Raw genomic sequence first — 20,688 nt, forward strand, 5'->3', positions numbered from 1 at the left:
TGCGTGTGGGCTGCATCCTCATTTCTAGGAAAGGAGTGAAGGAAGGTAGCAGCGTGTGAAAAACAGCCTTGAGCCGAAAGGCCTGGGTTTGAATCCTGCCCACCTGCTGCCTGTAACGCTTTGCAGTGGTCGCTTCTGTACAAGGTGCTCGTGGAGGCCCGCTTGCGGAATGCTTGGTTTCTGTCCCCCCCTGAGGCCCACTGAGCTGGGATGATTATTGAGATAATTATAGAATGACACAATACCCTCCCCTCTGTCTGGGCCTGTATGTAACAATGAAGTGTTGTTTTTTTTTTTTTTTTAATTTATCCGCTAAACCACCCCATCCCCATATACAAAGCAGGGAGGCCATAGTTTATTATTTTAAACTTACAACACTTCAAGTTCTAAGTCAGTCCATGGGAGCACTGAGGTTGCTTTCAGGAACAACTTTCAAAATGAAAATTTGGAGTGACAGGGGTAGTCTCAACAGCCATAGCATCCTGAATGTCACTTGGGCTTTGTTATGGTTGTGAACATTTTTTTAATTTAAATTTTTAAAAAATTTTAGTTGATTTACAGTGTTGTGTCAATTTCTGCTGTACAGCCAAATGACGCAGATATATATATATATACACACATATATATATATGTATATATATATATTCTTTGTCTCATATTTTCTTCCATCATGTTCCATCCCAAGAGGTTGCACATAGTCTCCTGCGCTGTACAGCAGGACCTCATTGTTTATTCTGGTTCGAGACTCTAGCTCCCGCGTTTGCAGCTGATAAGGTTTTGTCCACAACTCGCCTTGTCGTCTCAGGATCCATTTTCCTGGCGATGACAGGAGAGTCTCAACCCCAAGACCTGTACAAAGCTGAGTATTCACCTGGCCGCCCAGGTCCACGCTGTGGTGTCTACAGAGGGTTCACTTTTGGGTGCAGCTCATTTGAATTTGTGTGCTGTGTTTGTAGTTTAAAGTCACTTTACCTAAACAAAGAGAATCAGACACATGTTGCCCCAGAACCCTGATCCTGGAGCATCTTCACAGATTGTGCTTTGAAAGCCAGGCCTGGTCACCATCGCCCAGTGCTCCAAAGTGCTGATGGCTGTGCTCCATTTCAGGTATTGGCCATCACCCCTTCACAGACACCTGTGTCTCTCTGTTGCCGTTTACCCATCAGTACCACTTTGGGTTCTTGGTTCCGTCTCTCCCTCCAAGTGGCCTCTTGTTCCCAAGACTGGCTTCAGGGAAGGAGGAGCCTGTAGGACCGTCACTGACGGAGCCGAGCCGAGCTGAAGGAAGAGCCGGCACCTGCCTCATCCCAGGTCTTGGTGAACAGACCTTGAAGGTCCAGTGCTGTCCAAGGACAGCCTGAGGGCTCTTTTCACCCATTCCTTCCTCAGATATGGGGCGTAGTTGGGAGAAGGAGCAATCGTGCAAAGAAGAAATAGTGTCATCCTGCAACCACACCTGTGGCTGTATCACTCCTCCTTGTCTCCCCATCTCTGATCTCATCTCTGGATGCTCTTGCTCTTACCACCTGTCTTGTTCTGCTCTGGCTGCTGTAACACAGAATGCCAGAGACTCGGAGGCTTCAACCACAGAGACTTACTTCTCACAGTTCTAGAGACTGGGACGCACAAGATCAAGGCGCAGGCTGATTCTGTTTCTGGGGAGAGCTCTCTTCCTGACTTGCAGACGGCCGCCTTCTCATGGTGTGCTCGCGAAAGAGGAAATAGGCTCTCTGCCATCTCTTCTTCTAAGGGCACTAATCCCATCATGAGGGCCTGGTCACTTCCCCAAAGCCTCATCTCCAAATACCATCACATTGGGGGATTAGCATTTCAGCATGTGATTTGGGGGGCGGGTGTGTGTGTGTGTGTGAACATGACCTTTAGTCTATGACACTGACTGCTGCCGACCTTCAGTCTATGACACTGACTGCTGCCTTACAGAACAGTCTGTCTTCCTTGAACTTGCCCTCCATTCCTCTTGGCTCTGCACATCTGTGCCCTCTTCCCAGCACACCCTCTCTGCCACCTCTAGAAGTGGCTCAGGTGTATACCCGTGGGTACTTCCCTGAACCCCCAGGCCCTTCACTTCTTTCTGTCCCAGCCCTGGCCATATTTTTTTTTTTTCTGGAGCTAGGGCCTGGGAGGGATTTGTGTCTGAGACCCCTGTGCCCAGCACAGGGCCTGGTGTGGGTAGGTGCTGGAATGTTGAATTAGTGAATGAAGGAATGATTGGCACTTGTGCTCCTGCGGCTCTCCCTACCTAAACGCTGTTCAACCTTCCTTAGACCCCTGCTCCCTTGTCTGCATGTCCGCATTTCACCCCTGCCAGGGCCACACGAGACATCTCTTCCTTCACACCCCACTGGGACCTGCAGCCCCTGGTCTCCAGTTAACACCTGAGCTTGTTACGCTCTGCTTCCTTGCCTGCCTCCCTGACTCAACTGGAACCCTTCGCACGTGTGGGGGAACCATTGGGACACCCGGTCCCGGGCCAGCCTTTTCAAGGGCCTCGGCCAATGTCTGCACCTGACAAAGTCATTCTCAACCATCTTCCTTCCCCTGTGGTGGCAGTGACCTGGTGGTGGCCTGAAAGTGGGTAGCCTGGCAGTAAGCTCCTCTTGGTCTGAGCACCCAGCCCTGTAGGGAATGTCTTGCTTTGAGCCCCTGCTCTCCCTGCTCACTTCAGCCTTGCCACCCCTTCCCTCATCCTCCAGTTCCAGAGTCGTGCTCTGGAGAGAAGCCAGGACACAGGATGAACTCTGCGTGTGCCCCTCCTCCAGCTTTGCATACACAGCGGGGACTCAGTAGGTGTCTGTTGCGTGCCCTGGGCGTGTCAAGCCACACTCATTGGCTGGTGTAGAAAGGATGTGGAAACCACAAAAGAAGTTGCTCTTGGCTTAGAAGTCACCAGTCACACTGCTTGTTTTCGGTGGTATGATTACGTGACTCATCTCGGGAGCGGTGGGACAGAAATGGCCTGAGAACTGAGGCCTTTTCTGGGACTTCTTCAGGGGCCCTTGCACCTCAGTTAAGGGGAGATTCCAGAATGGTGCAGGGAGTTTGCCAAGAGCCAGCAAGTAGCAGCAGAAAGAGCAAAGGCTTTGTGTTCAAGTGGGGACTCAAGCAAGTCCTTTGCCTGCTTTTAGCTGGAATTTTGTCCCTGTGAAATGAGGAAGAGAACACGTGCCTCTCCAGGACCTTGTGAGCACCGGAATTGTATGTGTGATGACCTGATGCCTTGTGGCTGCCTAGGGACTGGCAGCCACCTACCCCCAGGTATGCAGAATGGCTGAGGCTCAGTTATACGAGAAATGTAATTACGTTGGCCTTTCATGGATGAAGCAGTGCCTGGGCCATCCTTGTGCCTCTGTCTTCACATCCTAGTGTCATCTCTGGCACCTGGAAGCTACATAGCAGAGCAAGTAAGAACATGGACATTGCAGCCAGACCACCTGGGTAGAACCTCCCACCCCTACTTGCTAACTGGGTCACCTTGGCCAAGGTGCTTCACTCCTTCCTGCCTGAATGCTGAAATGGGGCCCTAATAACACCCCTGCCATAGGGCTGTGGACTGTAGAGAACTTGAAAGTTTGGAACAGCTGTTAGTACAGAGACACTGCTATATAAGCTGGGACTGTTATTACTATTACTTAGCGCATGTTTGTTGAATTGTGTTAAATTCCATCTCACGGGAGAGGAGTGTGGATCCTGCCGTGATTCTTTTTCTTGGATCACAGTTCTTGGTTCCCCTTGCTCATCCCCACCTCAGTTTCCCTCCTGTTCAGTGTCCGGTAGGATTTTACAGTGAAAAGCTGAAGGAAAAAAACTTCATATGCACAGAACATTCTAAAGGAAGTTTCACCATGTTTTCATGAGTGTTGATAAACATCTCTCATTCCTCTACTTGATGAGAATTTTGCTATGTAGGTCCTGAAAATGAGTAGCAATTTTATCAGAAATTGTTTCTGTTCATGGAGAATTGAAGTAGGTGGTTTTCTGATGATATTGGAAGTTTTCCATCAACTGGAATATTTTGAAACTACTGTTTTGTATGTGTTGGTGCTAATTCAGTGGCATTTAGTTTTTGGGCCATAGTTTTTGGCTTCCTTGGAGGGTGAAGGCATAGCGTGCAGGAAAGAGCCTGGCTGTTCATTCCTAAAAAAAGTCCTTGGGTGCCTTCTAAGAACATGCCAGGCATGGTGCTGGGTCCTGAGTCTAGAAGACAATGCTGACAGTTCTTTGGGCATCTGGTAAGTGGCTTTAGAGTCAGACAGACCTGGGTTCAGCCCGGATTTGCCGCTTTTAAGTCATGGACCTTAGGCAGGTGACTTCAGTTCTCTAAGCCTCAGTTTCCTGTCAAACAGGGATAATACTGTTACTTGTTTCACAAGGAGGTTTCGAGGATGGCTTGAGATGGGTATACCCAGCACATTGCCTGGCATAGAGAAAAGGCTCTTATAAGTGGCATCTGTAGGTTTAACTGCGCCTTTGAAGGCCCAGGTGAAGGGGTCATGCCCCAGGAGAGCTCTGCAGGCTGACTCAGGGCCACCGCTAGGCCACTTCCTTTCTCTTGTTCTCTGACTTGCAGAATGGGGAGGGTCACCTTTTGCAGAGCAGGTGGCTGTGTGGAGGGGCCTGGTTTTCTGTGGGTTTGTGGCTTTGCAGCATTATCTCATTAATGGCACCTGAGGGCTTCTGGAAGGTGGAGGAGGCAGGTGGTGGTGGATGGGGCAGGGTCTCCCAGGAGACCACAGCCAGGCACCTCTGGCCTTGGGCTGGCCTTCCTGTCTGGTTGCATGCAGTCTGCCTCTCAGCAGCAGAGTTTACTGGGCGCCTCTGGGGCGGGAGTTTTATGCTCCTTTCTGAGCCTCTCAACCATCGCTGCAAGAAGGCAGGAGGAAACCCAGGCCCTGGGAGTTTACGTGAGTCATTTAACAGTCAGAATGAGTGCGTGGTTGAGCCTCCGGACAAGAGCCTTGCCCTCTCGGCACTCATGTGGGGCTTTCTGCACGGCTCAGCAGAGGGAGCATGAGAGACAGCGGTCTGGACGTGGTTCCTTCCGAGAGCAGCTTTGTATGGACTGCCCAACAAGATGTCATTTCATGAAAAGAAGGAAAAATTGTTTGAAAAACACCTTTAATCTTTACTTTTTTGCCCTCTGAACATATATGCTAATTTTATATTTTAGTGGGGGTCGTACTGCACAACTTTGTAGGTGCCCATCTTTTTAAGTGGAGCAATCCATTCTGAGGATTTCCGGATGGCTGGTTCCTCTGGGGCGGGGACAGGAGCAGGCGGTAGGCGTGGCCGAGGAGGCAGGGCGGGGGTGGAGACTGGAAGCGGAAGGGGCGGAGCCAGGCTTCACTTTAAAAGCCAATGGCCGGAAGTGAGGCAGGACTGGCCGGAAGTGGAAGGGGCAGGAGTCGATGTCGGGAGGCTACGGTTTACCTCAGTGCTTTTTCCGCGTAAATTTGCCTTTGGAGCTGAGGCTTGGCAGGGACGGGAGGAGAGGAGCCCCGTCGGAGGGACGAGGGACGGCCTACGGCACATGAGAGGCCTGGAGGCAGGACAGAGCCAGGTGCTTCCCAGGCTGCTGAGAAGATGGTGGCTCTACGTGGGTGGTGGCCTTGGAGGGGAGCAGAGGGGGTGGCGGTGACATTCTGGAGAAGGCAGCCGTGTGGTATTGCTGTCTGGCCCGATCCATGGAAGGGGCTGCTTTGTAGCAGACCCTGAAGCGGTCACCTTAATTCATGTAACCCTGCACCATTCTCAGGAGGTCGGGTTTTCTCTGGCTCAGGTGTCATGACTTGATGTAGGTCCTACAGGCAATAGCGGTGGAGCCAGGATTTGACTCTGGGTCTGATAGTGAAGTCCAGGCTTTCCGGGAGGCCCTTGTTTTCAGGGGCAGGAGCCTTGGCAATCAGGGAGGGCTTCCTGGAGCAGGTGATGACGTGGCTTGTACCTTTATTAGGCAAAGTATGAGGCTAGGGTAAGAAGAACAGAGGACTGGGACTGAAGAGGCTGGATTCGAGTCCCGCCTCCTTGGGTGCATTTGGAATAGACGCATCCTCTCTGGGCTTGGTGTCCCATCTGCACAATGGGGAGGTGGGACCAGATGGCCTTTCCCAACCTCCCTTCCAAGTCGGGAGCTCACTCCTTCTCTACATCAATGTTTGCTAAATATTTTTCTCTTGGGGAAGCCTGGTGCCTGACTACCAACCATGTCCTCCGCCCCCCCCAGCACCCCGCCCTCCCCTCCCCCCGACTTTTCAGGATGATAGTGGGTGTCTGGGCCGGTGTCCCTGTTGATGACAACAACATTTTGAAAGACTCATTGCTGCTAGGAGGTTCACCCACTGGGGGATGCCAGGAAGCAGCCCCCGGGCCTGACAGGTCTGGGTTCAAATCTGTCTTCCTGTATGTTGGGTGAAACCTTAGGCCAGTCAGTCTGCCTCTGAGAGCCTCCCTGTTTGTACACAGGGAGGTATTATCTCCTTTAACCCCTCCCCCACCTTGGTTTTCACCCTGAGGGCGATGGGGAGCCAAGGGTGACAGGAACCCACGTGCTGCTTCCCATTTCTGCAGAAAAGCAGCCCTGTGGTAGGAGTGATAAGGAGCTTGGAAAATGTTGGGAGAGATTCACATGTAGATTTGAATGTAAAAGAAGGCTCAATTCAAGCTTTAAGAATTCCTCTTTGTCCCCCTTCGCTTGGACTCATAGGTCCTATTCGATCTGTTTCCTCACATGTTTGTATCCAGGAGTTCCCATCTCAGCGGAAACGAATCTCACTAGTATCCATGAAGACGCAGGTTTGATCCCTGCCCTCACCCAATGGGTTATGGATCTGGCATTGCCGTGAGCCATGGTGTTGGTTGCAGACGCGGCTCAGATCCCAGGTTGCTGTGGTTGTGGTGTAGGCTGGTGGCTGCAGCTCCAGTTTGACCTCTACTCTGGGGACCTCCACATGCCATGGATGTGGCCCTAAAAAGAAAAAGTTCATATCCATGACTCAGGCGGCTTCATCCCCCACCAAATGAGTACACAGCCTCAGCACCGTTGCTGCCTCCAGGGCCTCCTCCAGGCAGCCCTCCGAGTTGACCCTGAGCCAGTGATCTGAAGCACAAGGGTGTCCGACCTTGTCCTGCCAGGTATAAACCTCTCCATGGCTCCCTGCCGTGCTCAAGGTCAAGTGCAAGCTCTTTCCAGGTGGATTTTCCTTCGTCCCTCACACTAGGCCTCTAATCACTCCTAGACAGCACTGTGCCTGTTCATGTCTGTACCTTCAGTGTCTGGGAAAAGATCTGGCGCTTAATAGGTTCTCAGTAAGGACAACGATGCTGCCGACCCCTGCCTGTCTGCCGAGCGGGGTGCCCGCTCCGCTGTGAGGAGGTTTCAGTTACAGCCCTGCGGATGCCGGGGTTTTCTTCGTCATCTCTCATGTGGATGAGGAAACGGCATTTCAGAAAGGATGGGTCTTGATGGGATTCAGAATGATCATTGAATAGACATGCGGTTACTTTCTTCACCTCTATAGGTATCTATTACTTCAACTGGAGGAAGAAAAAAAAGTCTGAGCCTTGAATCTGAACTCTTTTCCAGGTGCAGAGAGAGCCAGGGCTGGCCAGCGTGCTGCAGGTGTAGGCAGGTCATGGTCTAGGGCAGCGTCCACCTGCCTGGATGGGACATCCTGCCTATGCCAGCCACGCAGGGGCGAGTTCTCAGCTGAAATCAGGTCCCCCGTTTTAGCACCTGTGCATAGCATGTCAACGACATAGTGACAGTGAGATGCTTGTGGAACTCTTTGTCACTTTGAGTCATTATTTTTCCACTGTGAACATTTAAAGCTGTAGGAGTTCCCGTTGTGGCTCAGTGGTTAATGAGCTCGACTAATATCCGTGAGGATGCAGATTCAATTCCCAGCCTCACTCAGTGGCTTAAGGATCCGGCGTTGCCGTGAGCTGTGGTATAGATTGCAGACGCGGCTCAGATCTGGCATTGCTGTGACTGTGGCATAAGCTGGCAGCTGCAGCTCTGATTCGACCCCTAGCCTGGGAACCTCCATATGCCGCAGGTGCAGCCCTAAAAAGACCAAAAAAAAAAAAAAAAAAAATTAAATCTGTACAAAATTAATGAAAGTATCACATAAAGAAAAAAACGCCAGCCTTCAGCTGTATTTCCAGCATCCTCTAAGCCACTGTTGGAGCGTCCATTCCAGCATCATCCAGAGGCAGCATGCATATAGAGGCCTGTGTCGCTGAACCATTTTGCTTTTTGTATGGGATGAAGGGATATGGTTTGGAGCTGACTCTGGGTGCCTTGGTTCTGTCACTCCTGAGCTGTTGCCCTCGGGCAAGTTCCTCGACCTCTCTGAGCCTCCATGGCCTTAGCAGTCAGTCCCCTGGAGAACGTGACCGCCAGGCAGGGCTGCTGTTCTTGGACGTTGGTTGGGATGGCGGGTGAGGGGCTCTGTGGTAGGGGGAGGTGGGGAGCAGATGAGGACCGGCTTGTCCAAGCTAAGGAGTTAGGTTTCACCCTGACAACAGTGGGGAGCCGAGGACAGTCTCAACATATTGTGCTCTTCCTGATTCTCAGAAAGGTAGTGATTGCTGCACGGATGAAGGGACCCTTGGTCAGAACTCCATGTGGCTGAGGGTGGCTGTGGCCAAGGGGCCAGGTGGGGCTGCAGGGTGGGGGGGAGAGGGAGAGGCACAGATGTCGGGAAGAGGCAGAAGACACCCACCCATAGCAGGTCTGGAGGCCCCTGGGGGCTGGGTGTTGTCTAATCAGGGAGTGCTGGGGACCAGAACGGGAGACAAGGGCACGGACATGGTGGGGTGGGGTTTTACGCTCCTGGATGCCTTCTCTGGAGAGCCTAGGCTTGGCTGGGGGCTCCAGGGGGCCTGGGGGACGAGCTGGGGCTCTAGGGGTGGGGACACAGGCCCACCGTGGCTGCGTGGTCTCTCCAAAGTGACTTGGCAGGTGGTGAGGTGGGAGCCCAGGGCCCCTGCTTTTCTTCACCTGGTCCACACTGCCAGCGCCCAAGGACAGAAGGGCCCCGTCATACCTGAGGGCGTGTGGTTTGCGTTTTCCTAGATCCGGAGCCAAAGACCAGGGCTGGCGTCCTCTGAGGCTTCATAGGCCTCTGTTGTTGTGCCCAGAATCCCTTCCAGCCACCCTGTCCTGTCACTTGTCAAAGGTTATTCTGTACCGGGTGATGGTTGTTATTTTTGGCTGTCGTTACATTTTACTTTCCCGCTTGATTCTTTGGAGAAGCTTGTGGCTGGTTGGGAGCACCTCTGGTGGAGACAGTCGCATTCTGCCTAGAGCTGCTCTTTAAAAAGTGCTGGGAGGAGAAAAATAGTTATTTTGCCACATAAGACATTATTGCAACAATTGGTGACCTTGGAATTTGAAATGTATCAGTGATACAGTTTCCTGGTTTTGCTAATCGTGTAGTGATTTCCTGATGTCTCTGGTCCTAAGAGAGGAAAGCCACAGCCTTGAGGGGCAGATGTTGGGATGTCCCGAATTTATTTTCAAATGATTCATAAAAATAGGTGTACGGGTATAGGAACATGTCTTTATAGATAACGAGCTGAGGGAAAACGTGAGTCGAGGTGAAGGTGCAAGGAGTGCGTCCTCCTCTTCTTGGGACTTTTCTGTAGTTTTGAAACTTGGCAAATTGAAAAGGTTGTGAAAAGTACTAGCGGGAGAGGCGTGGTGACGCTCAGCTGAGTTCACCTGTCCACCCTGTGGTCTTTGGCCTCTTCTGTGTCTTGGTCCCCTCGAGGTGGCAAGAACTTTGTGCCCCCAAGGTTATCCTTTGTTAACCTGGGCTTCCTGCTTGCCCTTGGACATGGCTTAGGGGCCTCCTCCTCCAGGAAGACCCCCAGGCTCTGAGGGCTGGCCTTACTTCATTGCAGTCATCTGATGAGGAGCGGCTTCCTGTGCCAGATCTTGGGGATGCAAAGGGCAGCAGCTGTTTCTGTTTCACCATCTGCACTGGAGCCGGGAGCCCAGGAGATGGGCAGTCAGTGTTTGCGGAGCAAACGGATGGGCAGGGGAGGCCTGACTGAGGAAGCCGCGTGAGCAGAGCCTGCAGGTAAGAGAAGCCTTCTTATTCAAACACTCTTTCTTAGCCCCTGGGAGGAGCATCCCAGGGCCCTGGGCATCTGGGGACAGAGGTCACTTTGGGGAATGTGGCCACGGCCACCCCGAGTCTCTTCTGCCCAGGCTGATTCTTTCCTGGCACTACAGCCTGATGGGGGCTGAGCTGGTGGGAGGGCCTCGAGCCACCACGGGCGGGGCCAGGCCCGGTACAGGCTTGGCCCACTGGGGGTCTTGGGAGTGACAGGAAGAAGCTCCGGCCGATGCCAGAGCAGCACGGGGTTTAGATGTGGGCCTGGCCTGGGTCTCGTTATCTTTCCATGATCCCGACTCCTTCCTCATTAGAGGCCCTGGTTTCTGCAGCTGGGATTTATTAATTTTATCTGCAGATCACCCCATGGGTGCCAAGGGACCGGGTCACTGCCAGCTGGAGGAAGTTGAAAGTTCAGCCGGATGGGAAGCTGGGGGGCTGGCTTCTCAGCCAGCACTGTGTGCGCGGCAGTGCAGAGATGAGCGTGCCCCTCTGTGGGCAGCTGTCCCCAGCTTGCCCGCCGGTTCAGGCCGGGAGTGTCCCCGCTGGTCTGATGGCGGGACTGCAGATACTAATGAGAGCTCTGGGAATTCCCTCGTGGCCGGAGCGGGACGTGTCCTGGGAAGCGTGGTCAATGTCATCTGGGAAGCCTGTGAGAAAGAAGTGAGAAATCCAGCTTGTGTGTGTTTTCATTATTAACGATAAATATACTGCTTGACTGTTCAGTGTCTTCATTGCTTTGTAAAAACACACACTTCAGCAGCTTCAAAATGAGCCCTCCTCCCGTTTAATGGAGGCATAACCTGGGCGGGAAAGTGACTTTGGAAACTCAGGGCATGCTGGCTCATTCCTGATTCTGTGCCAGGCTCCGTGTGGGGACTCGGAGTCTGGAGGTGAGAGGAGCACCGTCCTCACCTCGAGGGGTACCTGGGGCGGGTGGTCCTTGAGGTTTAACCACCAGCCTGCGGGACATGTAAAGTTCTTCTCCCGTCTTCCCGTGCCGGTCACGGCGTTGGTTCATCCCCTTAGCATTTGGTTTTGAGCCCGTGCTGGAGTGAATTGAGGTCGTTTACGTGACGGCAGGTTCTGTTCCCTTTTCTCTCTCAGCTGCCTGTCCTCATAGGCGGGACTGTATTGTGAATACCTGGTGGGGTGGGGGGTAGTGGTGGTGATGGGATTGCTGGTGGCAGAGGTGGTGGTGATGAGGGTGACGGTGCTGTGGAGGTGGTGTTGGCGAGGGAGATGGGGGTGGGGTGGGGAGGGTGCTGATGGTGATGGCATTGGCGGTGGTGGTGATAAGGGTGGCACTGGTGGTGATGTTGGCAGTGGTGGTGATGTGACGGTAGAGGTGGGTGGTGGGCAGCGAAGGGACTGTGATAGGGGTGCTGGTGGTGGAGGTGTGGATGGCAGGGATGGTGGCAGCTGTGGTGGTAGTGGTGGTGGTAGTAAAACTTAAAATGATGGGTTCACGCTAGACACTCTTGTAAACACCTCAGTTGTCTGAATCTAATGCCTCCTCCTCACAACCTATGAGGCTCTAACTGCCACTGGTTCCCTTTGCCAGGTGAGACTCTTGAGGCAGAGGGCCACGCTGTTAGTGAGCGCATGCTAGACTTGGATTCAAACCCTCACAGGCTGGCTTCAGCGCCCACTCTAATGCAGGCTTACCCAAGAGTGATGCTGGAGGTCCCTGGGAGCCCTGTGGAAAGGCTCCAACCCATGGGCTTGGCATCACCGGGGAGGAGCCAGCTACAGGGCGTTCGAGGAGCTTGTTGTTCTCATGCATGTTAAAGTTTGAGGAGCACTGCATTAAATGCACCTGCTCCTGCTCTCAGCGCCAAGTCGGCTCGCAAGTCTGGGTTCAGGGGACTCTGGCCTTGTTATTCAGTGACCTGCATGCAGCACAGTGTCACCTTCAGCAGGACCCAGGCCTGTTGAGATGAGAGCTTGTAAGCCGAACTGGGGGGCAGCAGGGCACAGAGAGGGGAGGAAGGGTGGGTCTTCTCACTCGTTCCTGTAAAATGCAGGTTCTGATTCAGCAGGTCTGGGGTGGGGCCTGAGACTCTGTATCTCTCTCTCGCTTTCTCTCTCTTTTTTTTTTTTTTTTTTTTTTTTTTTTTGTCTTTTTAGAGCCGCACCCGAGGCATATGGAGGTTCCCAGACTAGGGGTCGAATTGGAGTTGCAGCTACCAGCCTATGTCACAGTCATAGCAACGCCACGCCTGCGACCTACACCACAGCTCATGCCAACACTGGATCCTTAATCCACTGAGCGAGGCTGGGGATCAAACTTGTGTCCTCATGGATACTAGTTGGGTTCATTACAGCTGAGCCTCGATGGAAACTCCCAACTCTGTAGCTCTCACAAGGTCTCACTGATGCCGATGCTGCTGGCCTGTGGACCCCTTGAGTAGCCAGGCCATAGACAAGAGCTTCTCACACTTGAACTTGCATCAGCGTCACCTGGAGGACTGGCTAAACTCACCCCCAAGTTTCAGATTCAGCGGTTCTTGGGGTGCACCTGAATTCTTGCACGTCTAACAGGCTTCCTGGTGGTGCTGTGCTCCTGGCCCGGAGGCCACACCGGGAGCAGGCAGGGCCTGAAGGCGGCAGCTTCAACTTTGGCTGCACGTTGGAATCACCCAAGGACCTTAAAAAACTGCTGCGATCTGGACCCCACTCTGAGCTGCTGAATCCCTGGGGCTGAGCAGGGCGTGGGCGTTGGGAATTCTCAGCCAAGATTGAGAATCACTGCTCCAGAGTCATTCTTTTCACCCTCGTTGCCTGGGGCAGTGAGCCTGTAATGCCGTCTTGGTCCTTGGAGAGTTCTGACTCAGTGGCCAGGTGGAGGCAGGCACAGGCATCCACACTAAATTCTCTAGCTTTTTCCAGTGGGCAGCGGGGCTAAGAACAGCTGCCCTGTACCAAGAGCTCCTGCCTGGCCTCTCGAGGCTCCTAGGCTGCTGGCTAAGGGTCCCACGGGCCGGCCTCATGCTCCGAGGTGAAGGGCTTTGCAGCCAGAGACCTATGCAGACCCTGCTTCTGCTGCTCCCCTGGGCTGTGTGACCTCCAGGCTCTTAACCTCGCTTGAGCTCAGCTCCATCTATAAAGGAAATAAACTATTTGCTCCGAAATGTTGCCTGAGAAATAATGTTTATAAGCAGCTCGCACAGCACCCGCCACCCAGGAGTTCCCCTCAAGATAAATAGCTGCGTTGTGGGGATATCATTGATTATCGCAGGCATGGCTCTCTGTCATGGGGGACAGGAGAAGCGGAGGCAGGGGACTTTAGGAGCTGGGCCTCATGAGCTGCATCAGTCCTCCAGCAGTTTGAAAGCCACTGATGTTGTAATAATCGGGTGGCTATTATCAGCTAGTAGGAAGGACACCCAGGTTTCTGACCTGGGAGCACTGGGGGGCTCTTTCCTGGGGTGAGGAACATGCAGAGGCACTGACGTGGATGAGGGAGGTGGGGAGCCCAGTTCTGGGCTGCTTAGTCTGAGGTGTCAGCCAGGCGAGGGACAGATGCCCGCTAGGCACGTGGGTCTGAAGTGCATGAGACAGTCCTGGGCTGTATTCCCACCATCTCTAAGCAAAGGCTCTGGGTTCTTCTTCTGTGACATTACCAGTCAGTCGTTCGAGAGGGAGCCACTTGCAGGATCTGGGGCAGGGGGTGGGGTGCTGTGCTGTCGGGAGACGGGCCCTGGGTCTCACTTCCAGTCTGCTGTCCCTTAGGCGGAGGCTCTGGACACTCTGATCGCTGACTCTCCTCTGCATTGTCAACTCCTGGCTCATTTTCCTTGCCCCTCTGTCCCCTGACACCCCCTCTGAGGCCATGGTTAATGGTTTCATGTCTCTGGTCAGGCCTGGTCACAGGCTGTCCTTGGCAGGCTGTGAGCATGAACGTGGCTCCTCTCGGCCTTGAGGCTTTTGTTGGGTTCACTTGCTTAATGGTTCAACGTCAATTTAAAAATAAATCATATATGCTCATCACCACTAATTGTTAGAGACATACAAGTCAAAGCCACAAATGAGGTGTCACCTCACACTGGTCAGAATGGCATCATCAAAAAGCCTACAAGTAATTAGTGCTGGAGAGGGTGTGGAGAAAAGGGAACCCTCCTACTCTGTTGGCAGGAATGTGAATTGGTGTGGCCAGTCTGGAAAACTGTGGAGTTCCTTAAGAAACTAAAAATAGAGCTGCCATATGATCCTGCCATCCTATTCCTGGGCATACACCCAGAAAAGATGAAAACTCTTATTCAAAAAGATATGAGTATCCCAGTGTTCACAGCAGCATTATTCACAAAGTCATCTGTGTCCATTGACAGATTAATGGGTAAAGAAGATGTGGTACATATATACAGTGGAATACTACTCAGCCATGAAAAGAATGAGTAATGCCATTTGCAGCAACTTGGGTGGACCTAGAGATTACATACTGAGTGAAGTAAGTCAGACAGAGAAAGACAAGTCATCGTGTGAGATCACTTATGTGTGGAATCTGAAAAATAATACAAATGGATTTAGTTACAAAATGGAAACAGACTCACAGACATAGAAAACAAATTTATGGTCACCAAAGAGAAAAAGGTGGGGGAATGGATAAGTTAGGAGTATGGGATTACCAGACACACACCACTGTATATGAAATAGATAAACAGCAGGAATTTACACTTTAGCACAGGGAACTATATTCATATTTTATAATAAACTATACTGGAAAAGGATCTGAAAAAGACATGTAACTGATTCCCTCGGCTGTTTACCTGAAATGAACACAATATTGTAAATCAACTATGCCTCAGTTTAAAAAAGAAGGAAAATAAATCACACACACACACAGGTTTGCATGCACACTCATGCGCACCTGCACGCGGAGTTTCCCAGGGCTGCTGTGACAAAGTACCACAGGCTGGGTGGCTTAAAACAGAAACTTATTCTCTGATGGGTGCGAAGTGCTGTCTCACTGTGGTTTGATCTGCGTTTCCTTCATGACTGGTGATGTCCAACATCTCTTCATGTGCCTGTTGGCCATTTGTTTATATCTCTTTGGGGAAAATTTATATTAAATCCTTTGCCTATTTAAAAATGAGGTGGTTTGTTTTTTCATTGTTGAATTGTAAGAATTCTTTATATATTCTGGATATAGGCCTCGTATTGCATAAATGACCTGCAAATGTTTCCTTCTGTGGGTTTTCTTTTCAGTTTCTTTATGCAGTCTATATTAGTTTACTGAGGCTGCCGTAACAAATAACTCAAACTGAGTGGCTTAAAGCAACAGAAATCTATCCTCTCATAGTTCCGGAGGCCAGAAGTCTGAAATCAAGGTGTCAGCAGGGCCAGGCTCCCTCTGAAGTCTCATCCTGCCTCTTCCAGCTTCTGGTGGCCCCTGGTATTCCTTGGCTTGTGGCAGCATCACTCCAATCTCTACCACTTGTTTTTTCACACAGACTTCTTCCCTGTTTGCCATTCTGGGGTCTCCCTCCCTCCTTCCCTCCCCCCTGTTTTCTTTCTTTCTGCCATGCCTATGTTATGCGGAAATTCCCAGGTCAGGGATCAAACGGGCACTACAGCAGTGACAATGCTGGATCCTTAACCCCTTGAGCCGTAAGGGAACTTCTTTCCCTCTTTTCTTCTTATAAAGACCCTAGATCCAGAATGATCTCATCTCAAGATCCTTAACCAATTATGTCTACACATACCCTATTTCCAAATAAAGTCACATTCTGAGGTGCCAGGTGGACATGAGCTTTTGAAGGGCATGATTCAAACCACTACAACAGTGTCCCTCGAGTTTTAAATTTTGGTCAAGTCCAGTTTTTGTTTTTTCTTCATCATTTGTGCTTTGGGTATCTTGCCTAAGAAACCACTGCTTAATCCAAGTCACAAAAATTTATTCCTGTATTTTCTTCTAAGAGTTTTATAGTTTTAGCTCTTGCATTTAGGTTTTTGATCCATTTTAAGTTGATTTTTGTATTTGGTGTGAAGTAGGTGCCCAACTTCATTTTTTTGCTCGCAGATATCCAGTTGTCTCAGTGCCATTGGTTGAAAAAACTGTTCTTTTTTTATCTGTTTGTCTTGATACTATTGTCAAAAATCAACCATAACTATAAAAGTTTATGTCTGAATTCTCAATTCTATTCCATGTCTATCTTACGCTAGTATCACGTTATCTTGATCACTGAAACTTTGTGGTGAGTTTGAAATCAGGAAATCTGTGTCCTCACACTTTGATCTTTTTGTTTTCAAGGTTGTTCATGTTGAAATGTGAATTTCAATATGAATTTTAGGATCAGCTTCTTAAAGAAGTCAGCTGGAATTTTGATAAGAATTGTGTTGAATCATTAGGTAAATTTAGTCTTATCCATGGACATAGGATGCCTTTCCATTTATTAAGGTCCTCTTTAATTTCTTTAAAAATATATTTTGTACTTGACAGCCTTATACTTCTTTTGCTAAATTTATTCCTGAGCATTTTATTCTTTTAAATATATTTTGAAAAGTTGTCTTGTATATTTTTAAAAGTTGTCCTAAATGCAAAGTTCCCTAACGGAAGAGAGTCTTCCAATTTATCTCCCTCCTTTGAGGGGTGTATCTTTGGATTTTCCTTCTCAGCCAAGCCCAGGAATGGAGGTCCATCCCCAGGCACCAGGGGACTGTTCCATAATGTCCCAGAAGCTAAGGTTGGAAGGAATCCCAGGGACCCCACCACTACCCTGGACCAAACTCTGCTTGGGCTATAAATCCCCTACTGAAGTCCTGAGTTGAACTGAGTAGCTTTTCTTTCTCCCTCTGTCCATCTCTCCATCCATCCATCTATCTATCCACTCTCCTACTGCTTTAACCCTGCCACCTGGGTACCCCACGTGGCGGCCTGTGCTGAGGGATAGAGACAGACGACTTGGACCAAGTCCCTGCCCTCAAGAAGCTCAGTCTGGCTTGCAAACGTTAGGGTTAGCCAAGGCAACACCGTGCTGGGATGGGAGGAAGCCTGGGAGGTTGTGGGAGCCCAGAGGGGGCTCCTGACCCGGCCTGGGAGTTGGGGAAGTCACCTCATAAGAGGTCTTGTTTCCCCTGGATGCTCGAATGACAAGCATTAGCAAAATAACCTTGAAGAGGTTATGTCTGCCTCTGATGGGGGCTTCACTCAGTGTTTCCTTAGAGGCCTCCCACCCCCTGTGCGGCAGCATCACATCATGGGAAAAGCACAGACTGGGGTCAGACGAGCCTGGGTAATTTACACTCCTCAACCCTTTAGAGCCTCCAGCTCCTGTTTGTAGAGTGACAATGGAATTGATGCTCCCCCACCACGGGGATGGATTGAACAAGAGGATGGGGCCATGATACCCTAGCCTGGTGCCTGCAGGTGGCCAGGACCCAGTGACCCTGAACAACTAGGATTGTTGTACCGTGGACTAAATATGGCCATAATCTCAGGGAAGAGAGTGGCTGGGCGGAAAGGCTGGGGCCATGGTATCAGAGTCCACTTGATGGTCAGATAAATCAGACTGTGAGCCGAGTCCGGCAACATGGAAGCCAGGGGAGGTGAGATGCCAGGGGAGGTGAGATGCCAGGGGAGGTGAGATGCCAGGGGAGGTGAGGGGGGGCTAGTGGAGGCACAGGGGCTGAAGCCACACTGCAGGAAGTGAGGAGGCAATCCAGAGGACAGCCTCAGCGTCTGAGATAAAGCAGAGGTGGCAGGGGTTGGCTGGTTTGTTTAATGGGGATGACCCCTGTATATACAGCTGCTGGTGAGGAGCCCTGGAGGGAGGTGACACCACTGCAGCTGGGACAGAGGAGGGAAGTGTGGGAAGAGGTGGGAATGAAAAGGGGTCCAGGGCCAGGGAGAAGAAGGGGGTGCTGATGTGGGGACGTGGGCTTTAGGGCGACCCTGCCGGGTCTCAGGTCAGCAGCTTCTGTCCTTGATGGAGGCCTATCCTTTTCTTGTCTCCTGAACCATGTGTGCTGTTCCCTCCTTGCTCCTTTCGATTCGATCATAAATGGAATTATATCTAGTTTTATCCACCGATTGGTTACTGCTGGTCTCTAGGGAAGAAAGCTATTATCTTTGTCATCTGGCCCCATCTGATGATTTTGGGGAATCCTAAAAGTCCCATTAGTGTATTTCAGACCAGACATTTGCCTCTCATGGGGACATCGTCACGTCTCTCCGACACAATTTCTTCTCCCTGTTTTTCTGGGCTTAAGCCGACCCCCACCCTCACTCTGTTCCTGATTCGTCCCCCCTCCCCACCCTCGGCAGGAGCCTTCCGCCTTCTCTAAGAATCCTCTTTGTTCACAGAGCCTCCTTCCCTGCCCCTTAAATGGAAATGCTCTCTTGGCTCGCTCTGCTCATTAGAGCTCTGATGTCAGCCAGTGTCTTGATGTGGAGTTTTTCCTTGAGAAACAGGACCACCCCGTGACCCGCTTTCCACACACACTCATAGGACAGAAGTCTGGCCACGGCCTCCGCGGCTTGGACGTACCAGGGGTTGTTTAATGAGCCCCTTGTTATTCCCGGCTTTGCGGATGATCTCGTCGGATCGTTCCCTTAGGAAAGATTCTAGAAGTGAAGCTGCTGAACAAAAGCAATCCGTATTTAAAGTTCTCATAGAAATTGCCAAATGGCATGCCGCAAGAGTTGTGCCAGTTTGTACCCACCGGGAGTGAATGAAAATAGCAGTTTCCCAGGACCTTGCGAACAATGGCTATTACGGATTTTTGCCAGTGTGATGCGTCTGAGTTCTCGTCCTGGGTCTCATTCACTTGATTCCAGTGAGTCGTGTCCTCTTGGTACTGGCCACGTGCTTTTCTTCAGAAAAATCACGTCTTCATTATTTATACTAATTTTTCTATTGGCATGTTGCTGAAAACAATTTTGCTTTGTAAAGCGTCTTAACCTAATAGGGATATTAACCTGTGTTCTCTTGTATGTTACAGACGTTTCCCCCCAACTGTGATGCGTTTCGTCTCGAGAGGGTTATCAGTGGTGCCTTCTGTGAATGCTCTGACTTTTTCCTCCTTTAATACTTGTTTTTAGGAGATTTTTTGTTTTGTGGTTTCTATGATTTTTATATAAAGTGTATGTTTTTAATTGAAGTAGAGGTGATTTACAATGTTTCAAGTGTACAGCAAAGTGATTCAGTTACAAATACATACACACTTTTTCAGATTCTTTTCGATTATAGGTTATTACAAGATATCGAATATAGCTCCCTGTGCTATACAGTAGGTGTTTGTTGTTTATCTATTTTATGTTTAGTAGTGCGTGTCTATTAATCCGAGATTCCTAATTTGTCACATCCCCCTTTCCCCTTTGGTAATCATACGTTTGTTTTCTAGGTCTATGAGTTTGTTTCTGTTTTGTCAGTAAGTTCATTTGTATCATTTTTTAATTTTTATTTAATTAATTTATTTTTTTAAAAGCAAATTTTTTTGGAAATGCATTTTTATTTTTTATTTTTTTGTTATTTTTTACACTTTAGAAAATTTACAGTTTAATACCATCCATGTTGAATGGAAGTATTGACATGAAAAAACATTAAAAGTTAATAGAAGGTGAAAATTTTAAGAGGAATAAACTCATCTGTAGACTAAGCTTCAGCTGCAAATACGATTGATTCTGTTAATATTTCAAATAAATGTTAAAAGTGTTAGTATCCTTTTTTTAGTAACATCTTTTTTAATTTTTTAATTTTATTTTTTATTACTCAATGAATTTATTACATTTGTAGTTGTACAGTGATCATCACAATTCAATTTTATAGGATTTCCATCCCACAACCCAGCGCATCCCCCCCTCCTGTATTATTTTTTAGATTACACATATAAGTGATGTGATATGATACTTGTCTTTCTCTGTCTGACTTCATTTAGTATAATAATCTCTAGGTCCATCCAAGTTGTTGCAAATGGCTTATTTCATTTTTTAATGGCTGAGTAATATCCTATTGTATACATATGCCACATCTTCTTTATCCATTCATCTGTTAATGAATTTTTTTTTTTAATTTCAATTTGTAATTTACCTGAAAGTTGCTTTACTGTAAGGATCAAGGTGGATACCTAGTTTAGTTTTTTTTTAATTGGAACTTTTTAAAATTGAAGTACAAGTTGATTTACAGTATTATATTTGCCTCAGGTGAACAACATAGTGATTCAATATTTTTATAGATTATATACTTCATTTAAAATTATTACAAAATATTGGCTATATTCCCTGTGCTATAAAATATATCCTTGTATATTATTTACTTTGTGTATAGTAGTTTGTGCCCCTTTTAAAAACTTAATTCTTATTTTATCTTGGAGTATAGTTGATTTGCAGTGTTGTGTTAGTTTCAGGTGTATAGCAAAGTGATTCACTTATACGTATACATATAACCATTCTTTTTCAGATTCTTTTCCCACATAGGGTTATTATAGAATACTGAGTAGAGTCCCCTGTGCTGTGGCTCCTTGTGGAATATCTATTTTATATGTGGTATTGTGTATATGCTAATCCTAAACTCCTAATCTGTCCCGCCCCCCACCTTTCCCCTTTGAA

General features: G+C 49.3%; 1 protein-coding gene across 14 annotated transcripts in view; it reads left to right on the top strand.

The window, feature by feature from the left end:
- Positions 1–20,688, top strand: part of JAKMIP1 (janus kinase and microtubule interacting protein 1) — a 141,108-nt gene that overhangs the window by 16,651 nt on the left and 103,769 nt on the right. For 4 of the 14 annotated variants that reach the window (XR_014812106.1, XM_084971494.1, XM_084971491.1 and 1 more), the window contains exon 2: positions 9,925–10,103. The exons of 4 other annotated variants lie outside the window; for them this stretch is intronic. The gene's annotated coding sequence lies outside the window, so the exon portion shown is untranslated. Of the gene's footprint in view, positions 1–3,146; positions 3,277–5,393; positions 5,579–9,866; positions 10,104–18,652; positions 18,918–20,688 lie in introns of those variants that run through there. 6 more of the 14 variants (XM_084971492.1, XM_084971500.1, XM_084971501.1 and 3 more) reach the window with 5 other exon arrangements.

This window comes from Sus scrofa, chromosome 8 (assembly GCF_054392235.1).
Source record: "Sus scrofa isolate SSC_HxYL_T2T_F1_AM1 chromosome 8, Sscrofa_HxYL_maternal_Yorkshire_Landrace_v2.0, whole genome shotgun sequence".
Lineage (NCBI taxonomy): Eukaryota > Metazoa > Chordata > Mammalia > Artiodactyla > Suidae > Sus > Sus scrofa.